Below are 13,744 nucleotides of genomic sequence, written 5' to 3' on the forward strand. Positions count from 1 at the left end.
ATCGAGCCCCGAACCCTAGGTCAAAATCCCTCATAAAAACCCAAAAATTCACCTCTGTGAACAGTGCAGCGCTACAGCGCTCAAAAGAGGGCGCTGTAGCGCTACAAGCAGAACACTCCCCCCAGAACAGGGGCTAGCGCTACAGTGCCCACTGACTAGCGCTGTAGCGCTAGTTGCAGCCCAGCAGAACCAAAAATCGCATCTTGCGATTTTCTCCTCCCATTTCAACTCCAAACTTGTCCAAACCTTTTCCAAACCTAAAATCAAGCTTATACACACTCCACACTCATCCCAAGCATCCCAAGAACTCAAAACCCAATCTCATTCAACCCAAATCTCAAAATCTAACATGATGAACTCAAAAACCAGAAATTCAATCAACAACAAAGTTAAAGGCTTAGAATTCTTACCATTGATGCAATTTTGACCTTGATTCAACCCTAGGCCTCCTTAGCTTGTTCATCCTCAAAGCTTGCCCAGAAATCCCCTAAAGTTCCCAACAACTCAGTTCAAAACACAGCTCAAACCAGCCAAAACCCTAAAACAGAAATCTCCAAGAACTTACCTCAAACTTCTGATGTGATCTTGCTAACCCCTAGCCAATCCTCAAGCCTAACCCAAGATCCTTGATGCTCAGCCTATCATTGCTCTCCACCAAGCTTTGCTCCAAGAAAAATGGAGGGAAAATGGTGCAAGAGTGCACAACCGAACCACCCCTCTGTTTTCCCTCTTCTTTTCCTTCTTTCCTTTTTTTTTTTCTTTCTTTCCTTCAGCATTCCCACTCTCTAACAATCCCACTCACAATATAAAGCCTTAAAAATCTATCTTTAAAGGCCAAATGACCAAAATGCCCACCCTATTAAATTCTAAACCTTTAAGTCCATAAAGGGGCGTTTTAGTCATATTACCCAAATTCCCACTAATTCCTCAAGTGTCCCTAATATTTTCCCGTTGCTTCCCAACACTTGATAAACCACCAAATAAGATATTCCCCATCATCAAAATAAATCTCAATCTATTCTCTGAATTCCTGTTCATACCCCCAGGCTCGCCCCGAGCCGGGTATAAATTCCCGTCATCACTTTCCGCTAGCCTGCTCACTGGGATCGCCTCGAGTCACAAAACACAGATACACCCACATACCACTGGGGTCTCAACAATCAACACATATCAATACAGTTATGCCCAATCATGGCCAAAATTGCATTTATGCCCTTCTAACACGATCCGGGCCTACATGCATACTAATATACATAGTCATGCATCTCAGATAAACAAATAGTCATATAACATGCTTTAAATCACAATCATGCATTTAATTTATAAATATCACACATAAATCCCGTCATGCCCTCCTGGCACGCTAATCAAGGCCCTTAAGCCTTATTAGCAAAATTGGGTCGTTACACATGACTCACTGGCATAAACCGAGCACAAACAAAGAAAGCCCAAAATTTGGCTTCAATATTCAACTGACAGGAAACAATACTCTTGGGTAAAGAACAAGATAAATTCCATGGAGCTCCCTCAAAACATAACTTTTCCGCCATAGCAGCAAAATCGATATATCCTTTAAAAAATCTTGTATATTCCACCTCTTACTCTTTGATATGCAGCACATTAAATACCTTATTAATGGATTCAGCTGTGAAAGGCACCCGCTTTCCTCTAACAAATACTTTATCATTGTGTTTAGCCCTTAGATTCGCATATAACTCATAAACCAATTATGTGTTCGCCTAAGCCAGTTTTGTAACAAAATTGTCCCACTTCCGAGTTGCTAGATTAGCTCAAACCAACTCAAACATTTGATGATCAAAGGGTTCCAGTTGAAATTCTACTTCTCGTTCAGGAATCAATGTTTTTCTCACAAACTTTTCATACCACTTCTGAGCTAAAAAATTGATAAACCGTGTTTCATCAAACTCCTGCTCGGGTGTATCCTCCCTTTGTCGAGATGTAGAAGCTTGGCCTTTACCCTTATCCTTAGACTTCCCATCCTTACTCTTAGGAGCCATAATATCTATTCTCTCAACAACACCAAACCCAGGAAAATTTTGACAGCACCTCCCTTTAAATGATAGACTTCCCTTCTTCAAAATCACCCTATAAATCCATTGTCACAGAACACAATACCCAAATACCACAAAGCACAGCAGCAAAAAGTAATTTCTATCCAAAGAGAAGCAACATGCTAACCCAAACACCAAAATGTGGCAAGAATCTTGAAAAAAAAATGAGCGAAAACACTTACTAGCCCTTGAACTGTCCTTCCACGTGCTTGACTAATCAAAGCCCCTTGAAAAAATTTCACCTCCTTCAAGAAATTTGAAACTTTGATATTTAGGGTTAAGAAATTTTGAATTTGAAATTGATCTTTAGGGAAAGAAATGGATCAATGGGAAAAAAATACTGATATATCAGAGAAGATGAAGAAGAAAGTTGGAAACTATGGCGGGATTTCTGGGAAGAGGCTGTAATGGAGGATATACGGTGGTTTGGGGTGTTGGAAGAGAGAAAAGACGGAATGAGAGAAGAAAAGAGGGTTTGGGAAAAGAAGAAATTCGAAATGAATATTTTTTTTGAAAAAAATCTGAACTAAGGGTGTTGTAGCGCTACTTTGTTATTCTGGGCAAATTCGGGTCTGGAAATAGCACCGTAGTGACACTGGATCAGCGCTGTAGTGCTATGTTGCGGTTCAAACACCCTATTTTCCCTAGAAGTAGAGCTATAGCGCTACCTTAATGGTGTTGTAGCGCTACACTTTCAACAATAAGATTTTTTAAGTCTTTTCTTGTAAAACCCTTGCGTTTTTTCACGTTTTTCACGGTTTATACATTACATCAAAAAATTTCCAAATTAAAACTAAAAAAAAGAAAACAAAAATCTCTAAATACATTGTTCCAAAAAAAATAAAAAAAAATATTTAAAATAAACATAGGAATGCCTCCTAAGAGCACTGTCTTTAACGTCTTTTAGCCGGACTCTTGTTTTCTTTCGATTCAGAGTGGTTCCTTAAATATCACAGGCTTGCATTTTTCCACTGGGCCCTCCAAATAATTCTTCAATCTCTAACCATTCACCTTAAAGTGTCCCGTATTTTCACTATGAATTTGCACTGCTCCATATGGAAATGAAGCAACTACTATATATGGTCCTGACCATCTTGACTTCAATTTACCGAGAAAGAGCTTAAGTCTAGAATTGAATAATAGTACGTTGTCTCCAGGTTGAAAATCCTTCCGAAGTATGCGCTTATCATGAAAGGCCTTCGACTTATCTTTATAAATCCTCGTATTCTCATAAGCTTCATTTCGGAATTCATCGAGCTCGTTCAACTCCATAAGCCTATTTTGTCCTGCCATAAAGAGGTCAATGTTTAACTTTTTCACAGCCCAGTAAGCTTTGTGCTCAAGTTCCACCGGTAAATGACACACCTTACCAAACACCAATCGATATGGTGACATACTAATCGGAGTCTTGAATGTTGTGCGATAAGCCCAAAGTGAATCATCAAGCTTTTTCGACCAATCCTTCCTTGATGTATTTACAGTCTTTTCCAAGATGCTTTTAATCTCTTGATTTGACACTTCAGCTTGACCATTTGCAAGTGGATTGTAGAATAACACCTTTTGATGATGAACTCTGTAACGAGCACAAAGAGCAGTAAAGGACTTGTTGCAAAAATAACACCCTCTATCACTAATAATTGCTCTTACAGTACCGAACCGGGTAAAAATATTTCCGTGAAGGAATTTAAGTACCTCTCTACCATCACCATTAGGAGTTTCTACAGCTTCTATCCATTTAGAAACATAGTCCACTGGAAGCAAAATGTACTAATTATTGTAAGATGATGGGAAAGGTCCCACAAAGTCCATTCCCCACATGTCAAACAACTCAACTTCTAGAATACCTGCCATTGGCATTTGATCTCTTCTTGATATATTACCGGTTCCTTGACAACGATCACACCTCTTGACAAAGACATTGGCATCTTTAAATAACATAGGCCAATAAAACCCACATTGCAAAACTTTTGCTGCTGTTCTTGTTCCTCTGAAATGACTGCCACAATGCAAAGTATGACATTGAGTAAGGATGGACAAAATTTCTTCTTCTGCAACGCATCTTCTAATTACTTGGTCAGCACAATGATGAAAAAGAATGGGCTCATCCAAATAATAATGCTTAACTTCCAAATAGAAATTTTTAAGTTGCTGCCTTTACATGTCAGGAGGCACAACCTTTGCTACCAAATAATTAACATAATCCGCAAACCACGATAGCTTCATCAATCAAAAATAATTGTTCATCCAAAAAGTTATCATCAATTTGTACATTTTTCTTATTAGGATCTTCTTCTAATTCCAATCTAGATAGATGGTTTGCAACTAAATTCTCTGTCCCCTTTTTATCACGAATTTCCATGTCAAACTCTTGCAATAAAAGGACCCATCGAATTAAACGAGGTTTTGCATCACTCTTGGTCATAAGGTACTTAATAGCAGAATAGTCTGTATAGACAATGACCTTATTACCAATTAAGTATGGCCTGAATTTGTGAAATGCAAAAACAATTGCAAGTAGTTCCTTCTCAGTAGTTGCATAGTTTAATTGATCATCATTCAAGGTCCTACTAGCATAATAACTTGTTCGAAAAATCTTGTCAACTCGCTGCCCCAGAACTACTCCAACTTGATAATCACTTGCATCGCACATCAATTCAAAGGAAGTTCCAAATTTGGTGGTACCACAATTGGTGTAGTAATCAGTTTCTCTTTCAAAGTATTAAAAGCTCTTTGACAATCAGCATCAAAATTAAATTGTACTCCATTCATTAATAGAGCAGACAGGGGTTTAGAAATCTTTGAGAAATCTTTAATAAATCTCCTATAAAATCCAGCGTGGCCAAGAAAACTCCGAAAACCCTTAACTGAAATTGGAGGAGGCAAGTTCTCAATAGTTGAAACCTTCGCACAATCTACTTCTATTCTCTTGCTTGAAATCTTACGGCCCAAAACAATTCCTTCACTCACCATAAAGTGACATTTTTTTCCCAATTCAGGACCAAATTAGATTCTTCGCATCTTGTTAACACCTTCTCCAAATTTTGTAAACATAAATCAAGCGAAGAACCAAAGACCGAGAAATCATTTATAAATATTTCAATGCTCTTCTCTACCATATCCGAAAATAATGACATCATGCATCTCTGAAACGTAGCAGGAGCATTGCATAATCCAAATGGCATTCTATGAAAAGCAAACGTACCATAAGGACAAGTAAAAGTTGTTTTCTCTTGATCTTCGAGAGCAATAGGTATTTGGTGATAACCAGAATACCCATCTAAAAAACAATAAAATTGATGGTTCGGTAGTCTATCAAGCATTTGATCCACGAAAGGCAGTGGGAAATGGTCTTTCCATGTTGCCTTGTTTAGCTTTCTGTAGTCAATACAAATTCTCCAACCTGTCACTACACGAGTGGGAATTAACTCATTATTCTCATTTTTGACTACTGTCATTCCTCCTTTTTTCGGAACCGCTTGTACATGGCTTACCCACGAACTATCCAAGATTGGATAAATAACACCAACATCTAACCACTTCAAAATTTCTTTTTGAACCACCTCCTTCATAGCTGGATTCAACCTCCTTTGACCATCAATACTAGCCTTACTGTCCTCCGCCATGAGAATACGGTGCATAACAGTAGATGGGCTAATTCCATTTATATCAACTAAAGTCCAGCCAATTGTCAATTTATGAGCTCGAAGTACTCTTAATAATTTTTCCTCTTCAACAGTAGATATTGAAGCAGAAATAATAACAGGGAGAGTATCATTCTTACCCAAATAAGCATATTTAAGATGATCCGGTAAAGTTTTCAATTCAAGGACAAGTGGTTTCTTTATAAATGATAGTGGTCTCTTGGGTCCTTGTCCAAGTTCCTCATATTTCCTTTTATTAATACGTCCAGCAGAGTTTAGCCATTTTACATATTCAAGAACCTCAGTGTCATCACAGTCTTTCCCCCCTTGTGCAATAAGGCTCATCTCAAGCGGATCGTCAACAAGTTGTCTCTTTGAAAATTGTTCCTCAATTACATTAACACTAAAGCAACTATCACTTGCTCTAGGATACTTCAATGCTTTAAACACATTAAATACAACCTCATCACCTTGCACCCTCAGCCTTAGCTCTCCTTTTTGAACATCTATAAAAGCTTGACCAGTGGCTAAAAACGATCTTCCCAAAATAATTGGAACATCTTCATCTTCCTCCATATCAAGAACAATAAAATATGCGGGAAAAATGAATTTGTCTACTTTGACAATAACATCTTCAATAATACCACAGGGGTGTGTCAATGAATGGTCAGCCAGTTTTAGAGTAACTGTAGTGGGCCTAGCTTCCCCCAAACCAAGTCTTCGAAATACAGACAATGGCATTAAATTAATGCTTGCACCTAGATCACATAAAGCCCTCTCACAATGAAAATTCCCTATGGTGCAAGGTATAGTGAAACTGCCTGGATCTCTCAACTTTTGAGGAAGTTTCTTTTGGATTATGGCACTACACTCTTCTGTCAAAGCTACAGTTTCATAATCCTCCATTTTTCTTTTATTAGACAATATCTCCTTCATAAAATTCACATAACTAGGAATTTGTTCAAGAGCTTCTGCAAAGGGAATATTAATGTGAAGTTTCTTAAATACTTCAAGAAATTTGGAGAATTGCTTGTCAAGATTTGCCTTTCGGAACCGCCGAGGATAAGGAATCTTGGGTGTCGACTCGGTGTATTTTGGAATTTATTTCTTTGGAAGGTCTTCAGTAACCTACTCTTGTGCTGGACTAAGTATAGCTTGATCTTCAATCTTAGTACCCTTGTTTTCTACTGTAGGCCTCTGATATTTAGTCCCACTCCTCAAAGTGGCCGCTTGACATTGCTCTTTTGGATTCACCACTTTTGAGCTAAGTAAAGCCCCTTGATTACGATCTGTCATTAACTTTGCAAGTTGGACAACTTGTGTTTTCAAGCTTTGAATGGGGATCTGGTTTTTTTCATAAATTGGTTCAATGCATCAGCGGATACCTCTGGTTTAGTCATGTGAGGCGGTGGTTATTGATGTTGCGGCATTGGTGGCCTTTGAGTATCATAAAAAGGGCCTTGGGTTTAGCCCATAAGATGGTCTATGTGGAGGATATTGAGGTGGATTTCGATGGTACTGTGGTTGGTGCCCTTGATTATTACTCCATGACAAATTACGATGGTTCTTGTATGTTGGAGTATAATTATTAGGCTATGGGTTATTATTAGGTGGCCTTGGGAAATTGCCAATGGCCTGAACTTGTTCAAGTGGGATATCATCAACTGAATAAGAACTTGTCGATGGACATTGCTGAAAATGATGAGGGCCTCCACATGTCTCACAACGTATAGGAGCAGGTTGTAGTTGCATCACTTGAACTGAACTGTTGTTTTGTTGTATTTGTTTCATTAGCGAAGCAATTTGAGCAGTGAGCATAGCAATAGGATCAACTTCTGGAACTCCTGCCACCTTCTTATTTTCTCGCTCAGATGGCCAATTATAATTATCCATGGCCATTTCCTCTAAAAGCTCGTAAGCTTCATTAGCGCTTTTGCTCATAAATGCTCCACCTGTTGCTGCATCTATGATAGTTCTTATGTTTTCCCTCAGTCCATTATAGAAGGTATGCAGCAACATCCATTTCACTATACCATGATATGGACAATTTCGTAGTAGCTCTGTAAATCTCTCCCAAGCATCATATAATGATTCTCCCTCAAATTGACAGAAATTATTTATTTCACCTCTAATCCGTACTGATTTAGCAGGAGGAAAGTACTTTGCGAGAAATTTTTGAGCAAGGCCTTCCCATGTCAGAATGGAGTTGGCTTGCAGCGAAATCAACCAAATTTTAGCCCTGTCTCTCAATGAAAATGGAAATAGCCTCAAACGGGTTGCGTCATTACTAACTCCGTTCATTTTGAAAGTATCGCATAACTCCAAAACTTGGTAATATGGAGGTTCGGATCCTCATTAGGTAGCCCCCCAAAGAGAACACAATTCTGAACCATTTGAATTATAGAGGGCTTAATCTCAAAATTATTTGCCTCCACAGCAGGTGGGCAAATACTAGAATGTACCCCTGTAACAGTAGGGAGTACATAGTCCCTCACATGTAAATTTTCCTCAGCTGCAACATTCCCCACATTACCCTAATTCAGATTGTTGTTAGAAAAATTATTAACATTCTGGGCCATCTTTTCAAGTCTTTTTTTTTTCTTTTTCTTTTGGTGGTCTTCTTAATCTCAGGATCAATAGGTACTAGTATTTTCGACCCCTTATGTCGCATAAAAATAGGTCACCTGAAATTGAGCAATTTAAAAGCAACTCAATTTAGAAAACGTTAAATGAAAACAAAAGTAGATTGAAAAAAACAATTATATTTTATATTGATTATTAGTCCTCGGCAACGATGCCAAAAGCTTGATCGTGAAAATTTCTTACGCAAGTGCACACAATCGATTCAAGGAATATAGATAGTAAATAGAGTATCGTTCCCACAAGGACTGTTAAAATTAAAATGAATACTCTAAACTATGAACATAATTTAAATAACTGTAAGCAAAACAATGAATCAACTCATTAAGAATCAATAATAAAAAGCCTAGGAATTAATTTCATCAACTTTTTCATTCTATTAATTTTAATAATCAATTCTAAATCTCTTTGTTGACCCTAATTTTGGTCAACGACACGAAGTCTAGAAAATGACAGGAAAATGATATAGTGCTTGAAAATAATCTAATGGAAAGATAAAGAACACAGAGATTTATAGTGGTTCGGCCCCAGTGATTGGTAATGACCTATGTCCACTTGATACTATTAATAATATTGAGCTCCAAAGGTGTGATCAAAGAACTAGGGTTCCTGAGTTTCTCAGACCTTAGAAGAAGAAAGAAATACAATAATGGATAATAGTAGTATAATTCTGAAAGAAAAAGATCGATCCCCTTCCTTGAGCTATTTCTTGTGTATTTATAGGCTTAGGAAGAGTTACATGAATTAGGAAATAATATCTATCCTTAATGATCAGATCTGCAGGTCATAATGAATAGACACTCTCAGATATCATCACAACTGTACAGATCTTTACATAAATGAACGAAATATATGACCATGTTGGTCGTATATAAAACTTGATCTTTTCGTGTAGAAATAATGCTGGTCGATAGGCGAGCCGTATCTCTGCTACGTGTCCGCCACGTGTCGAAAATCTTTGCCATGTCATCAGCAGCTGATTTATGGATAAACATTTGCCCCCCAAGTTTATTTATTGCGACCAGCAATAAGTAAACTTAGGAAAATAACTTTTCGTATGCCCCACGAAATCTGTCAGAGCCTCTCGTGTGATCTTGAAAACTGTGACCTAATCATGTCCAATCATGCCTTTTCAGTTTTTAAGAAACCATTCCGACGGTTGTTACACTCCCCCATGCCTTGAAAAAGGTAACTCATGATTACCCCTTTTCGGCACACCTCAATTTCTATAAATAATCCCCACATTCTTCTTTTAACTCTTTACACACCATCTTTTTGCCAAGAACTCTCAAGAACTATATTCCAGAGCCCAGAACTTCAAGGTTTTTAGTCGCTTTGCTAAGGATCTTTCGCCTGCAAACCCAAAGCTACTCCTTTTCAGGATCTCCAATCTTCATTCAGGTAAATTTTCTTCGACGTTTAACCCTCTGAGATGCCATGCATGCTGCTTTTGTGCTCTGAAACTTTTTGTGTTCTTGGGTAGAAATTTGTGAAGATTTTGTATATACCGTTTGATGCTTTATAGGGTAGTGTAGTTTTGCTCTATATAAGTTAGGAATCAGTTAGATAGTCAGGATCATGGGTTTAGGGTGTAAAATCAAAGTAAAAATTCGATTTTTAGGCTAGCTGAAAAACTGGGTTTTTCCCGCCCCTTTGGAGTTGAAAAAGTTTTTTTCAGAAAAACTTTTTACTTTCACTTTTTGATCCGTTTTTCAAACTGTTCGCATAAAACTTAGTGTTTCGGTTACAATGTTGCTGTTCGATAGACGTGAGCAACGCTATTCCAACTTTCAACATAAGCTCCCAGGTTGTGCGTCTTATCTCCTCCTTTGTCTGTTTGCAGTTTATATGCAAGACCCATGGGGAGGAGAAAGACCCATTGACGACGATCTGCTAGCTCAACTGCTTGAGGACGAAGAACAACCCTCGACATTGAAACCCAATATTCCCTTTTCTCGTATTAATCCAAACAGTTCTGTAGTCTTGACCTGAAACATGGCTCGCACCAAAACCAAGGCCCAGAAAAGAAAGACCTCTGACACTTCCCATCAGCCATCTGCTACGGCTGATGCTCCCTCAACCAGTGGTCGAGACAAAAATGCTCCAGACCCAATCATCCAAAGACATGCCCGCCCTCGACACGCTATTCAGCCAGATGTCGAGTGGCATGTAGTCTCTGAAAGTAGGGTAACGGTCAGAATGATCGCCAACTACTTAAGGAAATACGGTCTGCCAGGGGTGACCCTAGTCAAGCCCAACCCAGACCAAAGGGCTAATTTTCTTGGAGACGCCTATAGCGCCTGGTCGCGGTTTCATATTGTGGCAGGGGCCACCTTGCCTCTTCACCCATTCTTTCAGGGGGTGGCCAACTATTTCGAAGTTTCCCCCTTTCAAATAACCCCGAATGGATATAGGATGCTTGCTGCACTCTATATCCTGTATAGCTAGAAAAAATGGCTTGTGCCATTGCCTCATGAGGTCAACTACCTATTCGACCTCAAATCTAACCCCAATCATGAAGGCATGAGGTTCTTCCACCTTTGTCATCAGGAAACTTGGTGCACTTTCCTGATTGACATGACCCATATCTCAAACGTGGGGAGGTACTACCAAGAGTACTTCCTTACGGCTGACCTGGTCACGGACAACATGGCTTTCGCACGAGGAGGTAAAACTTTTGTATCGCTGGCTGAATTCTTCACTTAGTGTTTTCCTCCACAATGTCTTAAACTTTTGATGTCTTACAGGCCCGTGGCTGCGACCAAACCCAACTCCAGGAATGGAGTCAAGATCGGTACTCTTAGCCAGCATGTAAGATGTTGAAAAGAGTGTCAAGAACCTGGTTACAGAGGCTAACCTTAGGTTGGTTGGCCTCTGGGCCCCTCAACCGGACACGAGGGGGCCCTCAGCAGGGAGTGCTTGCGCCGAAAAGGAACCCGAGCAGCAACATCAAGCGTCACCTCCACGGAGGAGACCGACTAGGGTTACGATCAGGGAACCTACTGGCACTCCTCCAGTAGATAGGCCGTCGGCCCCCGAAGGGAAAGGAAAGAAGAAGACCACCGAGCCTGCTGACCTCTCTGTCGACGGGGACAACAATTTTAAATATGCTCCACACTTAGGGCCAGACTTCTTCATGTCAAAGAATGAGTGTAAGACTAGTAGAGTCTGTAGTGTAGCGACCAGTAATAATAGCTCAGGTATTGGACTTTGCAATCCTTTTTTGTTTCTTTTTCTGATGTAATGTGTTTGATCATTCATGCTATCTCACTATTTGACTTTGTTCTTGCTTTTCAGATATGGACTCCACCAATGTATATGATCTTTACAGCACCCCAGAGGCTGCAGCTGCCCCTCCAAGCAAGAAGAAGGCCAGTAAGAGACATACTGGGGAGAGCAGCAAGGCGCCTCAGGCGAAGAAGGCCCAGAACGTAGGCCCTTCGGAAGACAGGCCCTTTGTAACTGCGACTCCGCCTTTTCCCCGTGAGCAGCAGACTCCATCTCTTGCGGTCGGCCCGACTCCTTCTCCTGCTACCCCATCTGACCAAACCGAGCAGGGAGCTCCTGCTTCAACTGGGAACCTAATGGTTGGCCGTTCCTTTAGACAGATCAAGGAGAGGCTCACTGTTGCGATATTTTTGCTATGCAAGTGCACACAGTCGCAATTCGTAATAAAATGGTAAAACCAAGTATCGTCCTCAAGGACTGATTTATCAATTACCAGTCAATTAATTTCTTGTTCTATTTGATGAATTGAAGCTCTTGATTTTTGTGAACACAGCAAAAGAAACTATAAAGTGCAGAAACAATAATTGAAAATTAAATAGAATAACAACTAATAGTAAAACTTTTAATTTAATCACTGAAGAAACAATTAGGATATTTAATCTCATCAACTATCCTCCCTATTATTCCCTAATGCAAAGTGTGAATTCTTCTTCTTTTTACCTAATTCAATTAACAAGTTGATACAGCAGCCTATAATCATACTATGAATTATAAACTCAACCTAGGTGACAATTTCCTATATTTCTATGGTAAATTGAACCACACAGGTAGCATTAATCTCGACAACTTAATAAACAGTTACACAATTAATTCAAATACTTTCGTTCTAAATTAGAATTATGTCCAATATAACCACAGCAGATTTAAATCTCACTTCTCAGATTTTGACTTAAAAACATATGTATTTGACTATAGATGGCCAATCAATAATCAATCTATAAAAACAGGTTATATGGAATTGAAGAAGATTGAAGAAGAAGAAAATTGAAATTGCATTAGTTCATAACAGGGATTCAAGTGATTCAATTAAACATCCTAAACATAAAATTAGTTCATAATCATAATGCTAATCACAGCAAAAATTAAAGATAACAGCAGGAAGAAGAAGAAAAACATGTCAAAATACTCTAGGTCTTTAGCTTAAAAAACCAGCATTCATCCACAATCCATACGTCCCCTTTCTCTCCTCTTTTTCGCCATATTAAAACCTAGGAATCAAATTTTAAGAGAGGCGGGCCGCGGCTCTATGTGCACCATGCCGCGGCCCGTGTCAAAATTTTTGGGCGAAAAGCTCTTTCCATGCTGCGGCCCTATGTAGCCATGCCGCGGCCCGAGGATCTCCTTCAAAACAGTGGTTCTGTTTCCCACCTAGCCGCGGCTCTACTTTGCTCATGCCGTGGCTCTTAAGGGATTTCTCAATTCTTCAAGTTTTTATCCCAAAAATTCACCAACACTTCCAAATTATGTTGAGAACCATTCTTTCTCGAAATATGATGAAAAACTTGGTTATTTCTCCCTTTCTTTGACATTTTCTTCCAAGTGCTCAATTCTTCCTGATGTTCACAAAGAAAGACAAAAAAAGCATAAACACGCACTAAATGAAAGAAAAACAAAATAAAAGACTACTAAAAACATCACCTAAACATGACAAAAACTAGACTCAACACTCAACAAAATTGCCAAGCACGATCGCTGCCGAGAGGCAATGGCTACTACGGAGTCAATGGAGGTGGTCCCAATTCTGAACTGTGCTCTGAACGAGTTCACCAGTAAAAGTTATCTTATTTTGTGGAAACAGGTCCTCTTTAGTTTACTGTTTGTCTAACTTCTGTTCTGACTGCAGGCCATGCTAACTCTTACTGCCGGCCGCATTCGCCTGGGTGCCATCACCGAGCAGGCCAGGGCCTTGGAGCAATGTCCCGAGGACGAACTCAAGGCTGCTGAGGCCAAGTACGTTGATCAGCTGGCAGCGGTGACTGAGGAGAAGGCCAAACTGGCTATGGAGTTGGAGGAGAAGCTGAAGTCTTTGGAAAGAACCCGCGAGCAAAGGGATCAATACAAGGATTCCAACCTCTTTAACTTCAAAGTGACTAAACAACTTGA

The sequence above is a fragment of the Humulus lupulus genome, chromosome 3 (assembly GCF_963169125.1).
Source record: "Humulus lupulus chromosome 3, drHumLupu1.1, whole genome shotgun sequence".
Classification (NCBI taxonomy): Eukaryota; Viridiplantae; Streptophyta; class Magnoliopsida; order Rosales; family Cannabaceae; genus Humulus; species Humulus lupulus.